Source organism: Schistocerca serialis, chromosome 4 (assembly GCF_023864345.2).
Source record: "Schistocerca serialis cubense isolate TAMUIC-IGC-003099 chromosome 4, iqSchSeri2.2, whole genome shotgun sequence".
NCBI lineage: Eukaryota > Metazoa > Arthropoda > Insecta > Orthoptera > Acrididae > Schistocerca > Schistocerca serialis.
This window is the reverse complement of record NC_064641.1, coordinates 744899986-744912075: the sequence shown is the minus strand read 5'-3', so window position 1 is coordinate 744912075 and position 12090 is coordinate 744899986. Positions and strand designations below refer to the sequence as shown.

Sequence of the window (12090 nt, the reverse complement as noted above, 5' to 3'; positions counted from 1 at the left end):
AACCAGTATCCCTGGAGAACTTTACTTACCGTTAAGGGATAACTTCTTTGCAACGGCCTGAAAAACTGTTACTTGACGATTTTTTGGGGTGGAAGAATAAGTGATACAGAAGTAGTTATTGAGCATATATTTTAGTATATTGGAAAAAAAATTGTCGGGTGGTATTCCAAGGTTAGAATTATATATTAATACCTTCAGCTGCTGACGGGCGTTGATATAAATCAACGGGGGCAGGTGAAAATGTGTGTCCCGACCGGGACTCGAACCCGGGATCTCCTGCTTACATGGCAGACGCTCTATCCATCTGAGCCACCGAGGGCACAGAGCATAGTGTGTCTGCAGGGACTATCTCGCGCACGCTTCCCACGAGACCCACATTCTCACCATATATGTCTACACACTACATTCGTGGCTCTGAGCACTATGGGACTTAACAGCTGTGGTCATCAGTCCCCTAGAACTTAGAACTACTTAAACCTAATTAACCTAAGGACATCACACACATCCATGCCCGAGGCAGGATTCGAACCTGCGACCGTAGCAGGCACACTGTTCCGGACTGCGCGCCTAGAACCGCGAGACCACCGCCGCCGGCTACACTACATTCGTAGTGTCCCTACTCAACATACTCATTACTCGTGGAAGATATTCTTATCAAGTCCCGTAAGAGTACAGGTAATATGTGTGCATCCGCACAGAAGAGGACAGGCCCGGTATTGCCGGATCTACATACTTATATGGATATGGTGTCTGTTCGAGTCCCGGTCGGGGGGACACATTTTCACCTGTCCCCGTTGATATGTATCTACGCCCGTCAGCAGCTGAAGGTGTTAATACATAATTCTAATTTCGTTCTAGACGGCTGCATCATATCAATATATTCCAGGGTGGCGACACTGCAGCTGTTAAATCCTGCCTAGTCGTCGAATATGAGGTGACTAGGAAACGTGATTTCTCGGATCGTTAGACAACAATTCAAGCAAATCGTATTAATGAGTTTTAATACGAAAAGTAAATGGCAATACTTAATTTAGAGAATTACATAGATGTGTCGCAAGCAAAGGACGACTTTAGAAATAAACAAGCTTCTTTAGTATAACGATTCTAATCCGTTGCTGTACAAGCTTTGACGCTACTATTCAGGTCGCTAGTCTTGAGGCGGTGTCTCGACGGGGACGCGACGAGTCGAGCGCGGCGCTTATGTCCGCATAGAGGCCGCTACTGTCGCGTTATCCTACTGGAGATGGGACGGTCAGCGCGCAATTGGCTGACGTCTTCTTCAGAGCTCTCTCTGTTCTCTCGTTCCCGACTGGCGTGTCGGCGCTTCACTTTACGCTGCAACAGCAGCAGTTCTCCCGTGGCATGTGAATTTAAGGTGATCTGCGGCACGCACTATAACTAATGCCAGACTGAATCTGAAAAGAATGTATGTAACCTAGCAGGTGTAGAAACTGTCTCGTTTCAAACTGTATCGAGGGGATCGACGTGTACGGATATGGGGACAAGCTCATGAATCCATGGACCCTGCATATCAGCAGGGGAATCTTCAAGTTGGTGGAGGCTCTGTAATGATCTGGGGAGCGCGCATTTGCAGCGATATGGGACCCTTGATACGTCTAGATATGACTGTGACAGGTGACACGTACGCAAGCATCTTGCCTCATCACCTGCATCCATTCGTGTCCATTGTGCATTCCGACGGCAATTCCAACAGGACAATGCGACTCCCCACACGTCCATAATTGCTACAGAATGGCTCCAGGAACACTGTTCTCAGTTTAAGCGCTTCCGCTGGCGGCAAAACTCTCCATACATGAACATTAATTGAGCATATCTGGGCCGCGCGGGATTGGCCAAGCGGTCTGCGGCGCTGCAGTCATGTTCTGTGCAGCTGGTCCCGGCGGAAGTTCGAGTCCTCCCTCGGGCATGGGTGTGTGTGTTTGTACTTAGCATAATTTAGGTTAAGTAGTATGTAAGCTTAGGGACTGATGACATTAGCAATTAAGTCCCATAAGATTTCACACACATTTGAACATTTTTGAGCATATGTGGGATGCCTTGCAACGTGTTCTTCAGAAGAGACCTCCAACCCCACGTACTCTTACGGACTTATGGACAGCCCTGCATTATTCATGGTGTCAGTTCCCTACAGCACTACTTCAGATATTAACTGAATCCATGCAACGTCGTGTTGCGACACTTCTGTGTGCTCGCGGACACCCTATACGCAGGTGTACCAGTTTCTTTGACTCTTGAGTGTATATACCGTACCAATGACGTTGTATTTGTTTTAGTGAACAAATTGTTCTTTTAAATCTGTGATCATCATAACTGTCGATAAGGTGGTCAGGTTCATCCATTCCGAGCGTTGTGTGACCGTTTCAGACAGGTGCAGCGTGTTTCAGTTTACAGATACACAGATGACACACCAGCATATGTGGCCATTGTGCACAAATGCTCCGTTTTCGTCCAAGCCGTAAACACAACTCTAGCCTACGTCAAATCATAGTATTTACTTAGTGTGGGCTATAGAATCCTAGAGACTGGTAATATGAAATTCTAATTCTCTAGCATAGGAGTCTGCGGAAATTTATCCAGGTGGGGTACGAACGGGGAAGGGAGGAAGCACTGGGAAGGTCAGTTTCGATACGTACCAAATTACAATACTGCCCATTAAAATTGCTACACCAAGAAGAAATGCAGATGATAAACGGGTATTCATTGGACAAATATATTATACTAGAACTGACATGTGATTACATTTTCTCGAAATTTGGGTGCATAGATCCCAGAAGAACCACCTCTGACCTTAATAACGGCCTTGATACGCCTGGGCACTGAGTCAAACAGAGCTTGGATGGCGTGTACAGGTACAGCCGCCCATGCAACTCCAACACGATACCACAGTTCAACAGTCTGGAACCGCGCGATCACTACGGTCGCAGTTTCGAATCCTGCCTCGGGCGTGGATGTGTGTGATGTCCTTAGGTTAGTTAGGTTTAAGTAGTTCTAAGTTCAAGGGACTGATGACCTTAGAAGTTAAGTCCCATAGTGCTCAGAGCCATTTTTTGAACCACAGTTCATCAAGAGTAGTGACTGGCGTATTGTGACGAGCCAGTTGCTCGGCCACCATTGACCAGACGTTTTCAATTGGTGAGGGATGTGGGGAATGTGCTGACCAGGGCAGCAGTCGAACATTTTCTGTACACAGAAAGGCCCGTACAGCACCTGCAACATGCAGTCGTGCATTATCCTGCTGAAAAGAAGGGTTTCTCAGGGATCGAATGAAGGGTAGAGCCACGGGTCGTAACACATCTGAAGTGTAACGTCCACTGTTCAAAGTGTCGTCAATGCGAATAAGTGGTGACCGAGACGTGTAACCAATGGCACCCCATACCATCACGCCGGGTGATACGCCAGTATGGCGATGACGAATACACGCTTTCAATGTGCGTTCACCACGATGTCGCCAAACACGGATGCGACCATCATGATGCTGTAAACAGAACCTGGATTCATCAGAAAAAAATGACGTTTTGCCATTCGTGCACCCAGGTTCGTCGTTGAGTACACCATCGCAGGCGCTCCTGTCTGTAATGCAGCGTCAAGGGTAACCGCAGCCAGGGTCTCCGAACAGATAGTCCATGCTGCTGCAAACGTCGTCGAACTGTTCGTGCAGATGGTTGTTGTCTTGCAAACGTCCCCATCCGTTGACTCAGGGATTGAAACGTGGCTGCTCGATCCGTTACTGCCATGTGATCTCGACTGTTATTGATACGAGGCCGTTGGGATCCAGCACGGCGTTCCGTATTACCCTCCGGAACCCACCGATTCCATATTCTACTAACAGTCATTGGATCTCGACCAACGCGAGCAGCAATGTCGCGATACGATAAACCATAATCGCGACAGGCTTCAATCCGACCTTTATGAAAGTCGGAAACGTGATGGTATACATTTCTCCTCCTTACACGAGGCATCACAATAACGTTTCATCAGGAAACTCCAGTCAACTGGTGCTTGTGTATGAGAAATCGTTTGGAAACTTTCCTCATGTCAGCACATTGTAGGTGTCGCCATCGGCGCCAACCTTGTGTGCATGCTCTGAAAAGCTAATCATTTGCATATCACAGGATCTTTTTCCTGTCGGTTAAATTTCTCGTCTGTAGCACGTCATCTTCTTGGTGTAACAATTTTAATGGGCAGTAGTGTATGTAAGCGACACAAAAAAATTATTATATCCCAGAAAATACATGGTCATTTATTCATTTCTAGTTTATGGGAATTTGGTCATAAATAGAAGCTCTATACTACAGATTTCAGGGCGGAGAGCAAGTTCCCTCTCTAATCATCCCCTGTGGATGCCTTTACTCTGTGGTTCACTTCCTGGATGCAATAACATTTAAACGTCACTTAAAGTTGTTCCGCTCTCTCCCGGGTAAACAGTGAATAGCAGTAGGCGGAGAACCAGCGGCCCTCTCCAGCCTGGAACGGCTGGAGGCCTGCGGTACGTCCCGGGGCGGAACGCCTGAGGCATGGTGAGGGGTTGCGACGCTCATTTCAAGCGCAATTTCCACGGCGGGACGGAAGGTGGCGAATTCTCATCGGTCTTCCGTGTCATACCATACAGTCCCACATTTCGGCGCGAAAAGCAGGTGGAGTAGGTACCTCGGTACATCGTCCGCGCAGCGAAAGAAATCCGTCTCGTAAAGATTGTGTCTAAAACTATACTAATTAATAATCTGCCACTTCACCATTGTACCCACCGTTACCTTTAATTGCAAAATGTTATTGTTGTAGTCGTCTGTCCTAAGAATGATTTGAGGGAGCTCTCCGCGCTGTTGTATCTTTTCTATGACTAAGTAGCTACTCCGATGTACATTCATCTCAAACTGCTTACTATAGTTGAGCCATCTTCTCCTTCTACAATTCCAACCTCCCCTTCCCTGTTACTTTTTTATTATATATTTATTGGATTTTGGTTTCATGGCCATACAGCAAACCACAATTTATACGTACACAGGAGTGTCCCATTTCCGTCAGGACTAAGGCAGTGAAAAATATGTCATGGATTATGTTCATAAAATTTCTGTATTTATTCAAAATACTCTTCCCCTGAATCAAAACACAGCTGAAATCGTCATAAAATTGTATCGAAATAGTCACTGTAGTCCTGCATTTAATATTGCAGTTCTTGGATGTCCGTAACTGGGTAATAAGGGTGTCCTTTCATTGCCAACTTCAGTTTGGGAGACAACTAGAAGTTGGGCGTGGGCGATTCAGGACTATGACACACTTTTTGGCCAAAAACTCGTTCAGCCTTCGCTTCGTGGGCTTGACTGTCGTCATGGAAGAGCATCCAGGAACAAGCCTCTCGGTATTCGGGTCGAATTCAACGAATTCTCGCCCATGAACATTTTATTGTATTTTATTTTATTTTATCGTATGGCTAGGGCCCCCCATCGGGCAGACCGTTCGCCGGGTACCGGTCTTTCAATCTGACGCCATTGGTGATGGTCGTGCGTGTTCCAACAAAACCTTGCTGACGAGTATGCCTGTCTTGATGTCCCAGTGCAGTCCAACATCAGGTCACTTTCACATCCTAATGCCTCACAAACCTGGATGCTCCACAATTCGATCAGACTGCCACTCTGCCACGTGCTGATAACGCTGTCTCACACGTGTGCGCGGCATCACCTTCATAGAGGTAACATTTGATGCCGTTCACGTCCCTTATATCCCCCAGCAGGCATGGCAACAACACTAAACATGAACAACATTAATGCACTGTTGTGGCCGTTCTATTTGCCACAGAGAATTGCAACTCTAACCATTTACATACCCGCCATGGTGTTTTCATGTATGAAGTCACATTTACATTCGACCATGTCTTCCAGGTACTTCACTTTTTTCTTCTTATCCTCATAGACTTTCGAAAATGTAACTTGTTTGACTGAGGTCTCAATTCTTGTAGCTGATCTATGCTGAAGTTATCAAAAGGAGTTCAGTGTTACTTATACAGTATTAGTCGAAAATATGATAACTTTTTCCCTAAGGATACTAAAACGCCTATGCGCGCTAAATTACAGCGCCCCCAGCTACTTTATTAATGACGAGATCTTGATACATAGAAACTCTGAAAAAGACTTTACCGCCACGCATTTTTCCTTCCTGATCACGGCCTGTGTTTGAACTTTTAATGCCATATTTTATGCACAGTTTTACGGCCAGTCATAATCCCTCCAAGAGCGAATACGTCGCGTTTTACACTTGCCGCTGAGCCGGCGCGCGCAACATCGTATCCTGCAGTCCCATCACGACCAGTATGGCTTCAAGGCTGCGTTTTTCCGAGCGAGTTCTTACACAGGCACGCTGTTGAGATTCATATTCCTTTTTACGATAGCCGTGTTGCCGCTCTTTAGGAGCTGCGTTTTTTGTGTGTCGGAACGAAGCGCCAATGTGAAGAGCATCATAAAGGGTGTTAAGCGCTCCGCAGTAACAGTTAAATCCCTTGCCCGGAAAGTCGTTGCCTTATATACTGCACATTACCGAGATGCGGATATTGCTGGAGTCTGTGGGCGAAGCAACATCTAAATCCTCGTACAGGCTTCGTGTGCGTAGCGATACGACTGCTATTTAACGGCTACTAAAGGTGCCCTACTCTGTCTATGGAACAACAGGTCAGGAGGAACTCAAACCCTTTCAATAATTTCGTCATTACTGGTATGTCGTCGTTTATCCGTGCTGTGTCCTCGAAACTACGAATTTTGTGTGGTTGCGGATAATTTGTCTAATACACACGTCAACAAAAGTTTTGCATCACCTCAATATGTTCCGCGGGTGTGTTGTTACCGATTGGAAGTCACCCGTGGTATGGTTCTCACAAGCGCTATCTACGGATAGAATGTTCCTCTCGAATGGATTGCAGCATTTCAGTTGAAAGTAAAGCGCTGTTATAGGCACACCAGAGACGTTTGTGTAACCGTAGAATAAACATCCATGATGCCACGAGAGACAGTCGCGGCCAATGATCGGGTCCGCATCATCACATTACGCGCAGATGGCTAGTCAACCAGGGAAGTTACTCGATTTGTGCTTCGGAGTCAGTGATGTGATGCGGACAAGGTATCAGTTCCAATTGACGGGTTGTGTTGAGAAATCAGTTCGACAGGTGTACAGCTTGAAGGATGTCTACGGCTTGTGAGTCTAAGGAACCGTGACCTGAGTACTTCAGAACTGATTCCGTTGTTAGAAGAGGCTACAGGACGTCATGTATCGCATCAGATTGTTAGGAGACGATTGGTTAACTCGAATCTCCATTCCTGACGAAAGTGGCTAGCACAACGTCGCACAATACAACGCCATGGATGTCCTCGATTGGCATTGGGTGTTGTTTACGGACGAAACGCAGATCCGTTTGTACTCTCACAATCGCGAACACCGTGTCTGGAGACAACACGGTAATAAAAAATTCCTCCAACACTGTGTCCCACATGTACAATAAGGTGGTGGTGGTGGATTGATGGTCTGAGCTGCAGTTAGATGGATCCACTGTACACGTCTTGCGGTTGTTGAGGGCAGTCTCACTGTTCTACGTTCTACGAGCTCATCATGCTGCTCTCGTGAACACGTTCCTTCAGCATGATAGTATCACGAGAATGGATTAGGGTGTTAGTTGCCCCACATATGAACCCAGACGAGCATGTTTCGGATCGATTGAAACGAGCTGTTTCTGGACGTCGATAACAACCACCTGCTCTGCACGAATAACCCATTGTCTTTGTAAAGTGGGACAGTTTGGACCAGGGTAGGGTTTATAATCTCGTCGATGGTATACCACGACGGAGCCAAACCTACATCCGAGTAAGATGTTCCACCAAGTACTGACGATGGTCAGGAGTGTTGTGAAAACCCTCCATGCCAAGCAGGCAGTTTGCTGTTACACAATTTGTTTTAACTTTTTGTTATTTGGTTTGGAGGTCAGGATTCGTTGCATAAGAATGTATACGCATGCCTCAGAATCAGTTTTTGTTTTCGGCGCCGTGGATTTCGAAATAAATGGGTGATGCAAAACTTTTGTAGACGTATGTAATTTAGTGCTACGTTTACTTGCCACTACTTCCGGAAGACGAAGACCGAGTGTCGTAAACCGTTTCTTTCTGACGTGTCTAAATTTTAAGGCCTGAATCAATTTTAGCAGACCCGTTAGTTACTTGTTTTGCGATCGTCAATTGTTTTACGCGGGCGGCCTCTGGGAATCAGCCATTCCGGTTTTTTATGCAGTCAAAGTATTTGTATGGAGTGTAGCCATGTATGGAAGTGAAACATGGACGATAAATAGTTTGGACAAGAAGAGAATAGAAGCTTTCGAAATGTGGTGCTACAGAAGAATGCTGAAGATTAGATGGGTAGACCATATAACTAATGAGGAGGTATTGAATAGAACTGGGGAGAAGAGGAGCTTGTGGCACAACTTGACTAAAAGAAGGGATCGGTTGGTAGGACATGTTCTGAGACATCGAGGGATCACGAATTTAGTATTGGAGGGCAGCGTGGAGGGTAAAAATCGTATAGGGAGATCAAGAGATGAATACACTAAGCAGATTTAGAAGGATGTAGGTTGCAGTAAGTACTGGGAGATGAAGAAGCTTGCACAGGATAGAGTAGCCTGGAGAGCTGCATCAAACCAGTCTCAGGACTGAAGACAACAACAACAACAACAACAACAACATGCAGTCAGCATGCGAAAGGTCTAATAATGACGAGTACTGTAATGTGACGCTGATTAAAGTTGTCTTTGAAACTCTCTGCCCAGATTTCTAAGAAATGTGTTTAAGTTGAGAGGGAAGGGGCGGGAATCGTCTATTGTGCTATAAACACTGCCAAGTGGTACTCTCATGCCAATCTCCGTCGTTATATGCTGCAAGAAGACAAGCCTACGCTACTATCATAAAATAAATTTCATCTTCCGACAGCTTTACGGACCAACGACCTTGCCGCAGTGATAACACCGGTTCCCGTCGTATCACCGAATTTAGGCGCTGTCGGGCTTGGCTAACTGTTGGATGGGTGATCATTCTAGTCTGCGGTTGCTGTTGGCAAGTGGAATACACTGAGCCGTTGTGGGGCCAATTGAGGAGCTACTTGACTGAGAAGTAGCTGCTCCAGACACGAAAAGCGACAACGGCCGGGAAAGCGGTGTGCTGACCACATGACCCTTCCTATCCTCACTCGGGTGAGGATGACACGGCGGTCTGTCGGTACCGTTGGGCCTTTGGAGTTGTGTTCGGACGGAGTTTAGACAACACTGCACGACACAGATACAGGAATAGCAATTATTTTGGTAAATAGAACCGTATGCTAACTTCTGGCGTTTCACAAGGGGATTAGAAAAACTTTTTCAAATATACGTACACTCTCATGTATAAATGGACAGCTTTCATGGCAAAAAATCAAATAGACGAAAGACGTGATCGACGTCGGAGGCTGGCGTGAGACCCCCACTTCGCGGTTTTTCTACCCCAATAACTGATTCCGTACTTCTCCCCTTCAAACTTCAACATTTTTCTGATATTTCTGCGAAAAGAATCAACGTCAAGATTAACCAGCGTTGTATCACTGTACACACCATTCCACGAGCTTTCGAATGCTTTTAAAAAGTTCATCGTTCAAATTAAAAGCACACCTGCTTAAATATCTCAACAGTTAGGTGTCTTACCGTACAACAAAATTTCATGCCCTTCTGCCTACAACAGTTTACTTAAAACCTCGTTTCCATTTCTTGAACCGTTCAGGAAATAAAAGGTCTGCAAGTTTTTAGTGACTGACTTTGTAAATGTAGTTGTAGATGTAGAAAATATTGAGGTAATTTTCCATGTGACTTCTGTAGGCGCAACCATTCAACTTCTACCGGAAAAACAAATTGACAGTTAGTTGTTTACAGGACAGCTACCATAGCAACAACTAATCAGTAAACAAGCCTGGTCACACCTTCTCTTCTGTTGTTCATCGTTGTCACTTAGCTCTGCTACCTCCGATGCCAGTTGCCACTGTCAGCTGCAGACGACGCTTTCGGACGATAAGGCAACAATCGTCATTCGTTTCCGTTGTTTGCATCATTCTTCAATGGAAAGTACTTTTTATGCCACAGAATATCGTAAACTAGTTGCGAAAATGCGAAGGAAAATATCCAGTATCTATTTCAATTCTATACATATTTTATATGATATTTATTGACACTTTTTTCTCCATTAACTAATTTTTATATCTCTCTGTACGATTCCTGGTCATGTCCACTACGACATTACATCGATGGTTCAAGCCCATGTCGCAGGGCTTGTTTGAGGTATTATTCTATCTTTTGTAATTCCTTTTCTTTGTTGAGATAAGCGAGAGAACGGTGCGAATTCTGGCTACACCTGTGATTGCTCTTAGTTTACGAAGAAAAGGTTGTATTGTAGACACAGGATTTCAGCATTGAATATATTTATATGTATGGAAAACTCAATGCCAAGTCATTTCAAATAAAGAGAGGTAAACAAGAAATATTTATTTCTGGTTCCTTGCCGCGACCCTTTGTCGAACTAGTCCACATCTTGTGATGTCGAGAGAATAATCTAAGGAAGACCGCTGCTGCTGTGATTGATGTATTGCATAATTACCTTCGCATCCGAGCAGAATTAAATCGAACGTACCTAATAAATCGTCGGCCAGGATGGCCGAGCGTTTCTAGGCTCTACAGTCTGGAACCGCGCGACCGCTACGGTCGCAAGTTCGAATCCTTCCTCGGACATGGATGTGTGTGATATCCTTAGGTTAGTTAGGTTTAAGTAGTTCTAAGTTCTAGGGGACTAATGACCTCAGACGTTAAGTCCAATACTGCTCAGAGCCATTTGAACCTAATAAGTCGTATTTGGAGATGAAATTACAACAAAATGTCCTAATTGTCGGTCGTCCTGCAAGATACAAAAAAGAGGTTTTCTAAATATTACTTTCAATTAACCCTGCCAATCTCAAGGAGGAAAATATTGAAATATTGTAATCCAATCATGTGCTTTATATTTTAAAATTTTGAAAAAATATTTATTGTCTATAATGATTTCATATACCAAATTCCGTAGTTGGTTTAAACTTTTCAGTAAAACATATCCCAAAAATTTAAATCCTAGTAGTGGCTGTGACTTTTGCAACGAATGTCGTGTTCATATTTTCAAGTTTAGGACGTTTCTTGCACATCTATCTATCTTTATAAAGTATTTAGTGAATAAAAGTCAATGACAATGAACAAATCTGTATTTTTTGTGTGTTATGGAAAATCTGTTAGTATTGTATGCGTATGACACGTTAAAGTATTAAATACACATAAAAGTAAATGAAATTATTCGACACCACAAATCACAACAGTTTTATCATTCTGCTAAGCAAACTCAGCACTGTACCTTAACGCTGGGGGCGTGTATGCGTCCCCGAACGGAAACGCCCAGTTCTTGCTGCCAGTAACAAATAGCGTGCGCGTTCAAACTAGAATTAACTACATCGACGCTCTCCCATCGCAGACTGCCAATAACTTCGTTATTTAGAATGACGTGTAGATGATAGGCTAGCAGATACAGCAATGAAACAGAGCCGTTCACTGAACTACCTGCTTAAATCTACTGGTTACCTGTAGTGATGTGGTAATAACAAGTGCATGAAAGACAATTCAGTCTACAGATATCTTGAAATTACTGCAGCCAGTTGTCTTTTATTTTATTCTTCAACTTTTATTATACCATTACCAGTCTCGAACAGACTAATGATTCATCATCAGGTGTGCATATTTATTGATTGTTTGCAGCAGTTTGGGAGTCGTGTTGGTGTGGCCAGATGTATAAAAGACACATGTAAGTTTTGCATCCCACCTAGCACAAAAAAGTCATTCAAAATATTAAAACAAACCTCCATGTTCTACATATTGCAGACAAAAGAATAAAAATGTACCTCCTGCAACAGTTAGAGATTTCCGGCCATAACAATAAAATAGCCCACACCACCTTAAATGAAAAAAACGGACTTAGCAAATAACTTATTTTTCCAAAAATTCAAAGAATA

General features: G+C 44.3%; 1 non-coding gene across 1 annotated transcript; it reads right to left on the bottom strand.

The window, feature by feature from the left end:
- Positions 1–245: 245 nt before the first annotated feature.
- Trnat-ugu (transfer RNA threonine (anticodon UGU)) lies at positions 246–320 on the bottom strand. The gene has a single exon. It is a non-coding gene; the product is annotated as a tRNA-Thr (tRNA).
- Positions 321–12090: the final 11770 nt, after the last annotated feature.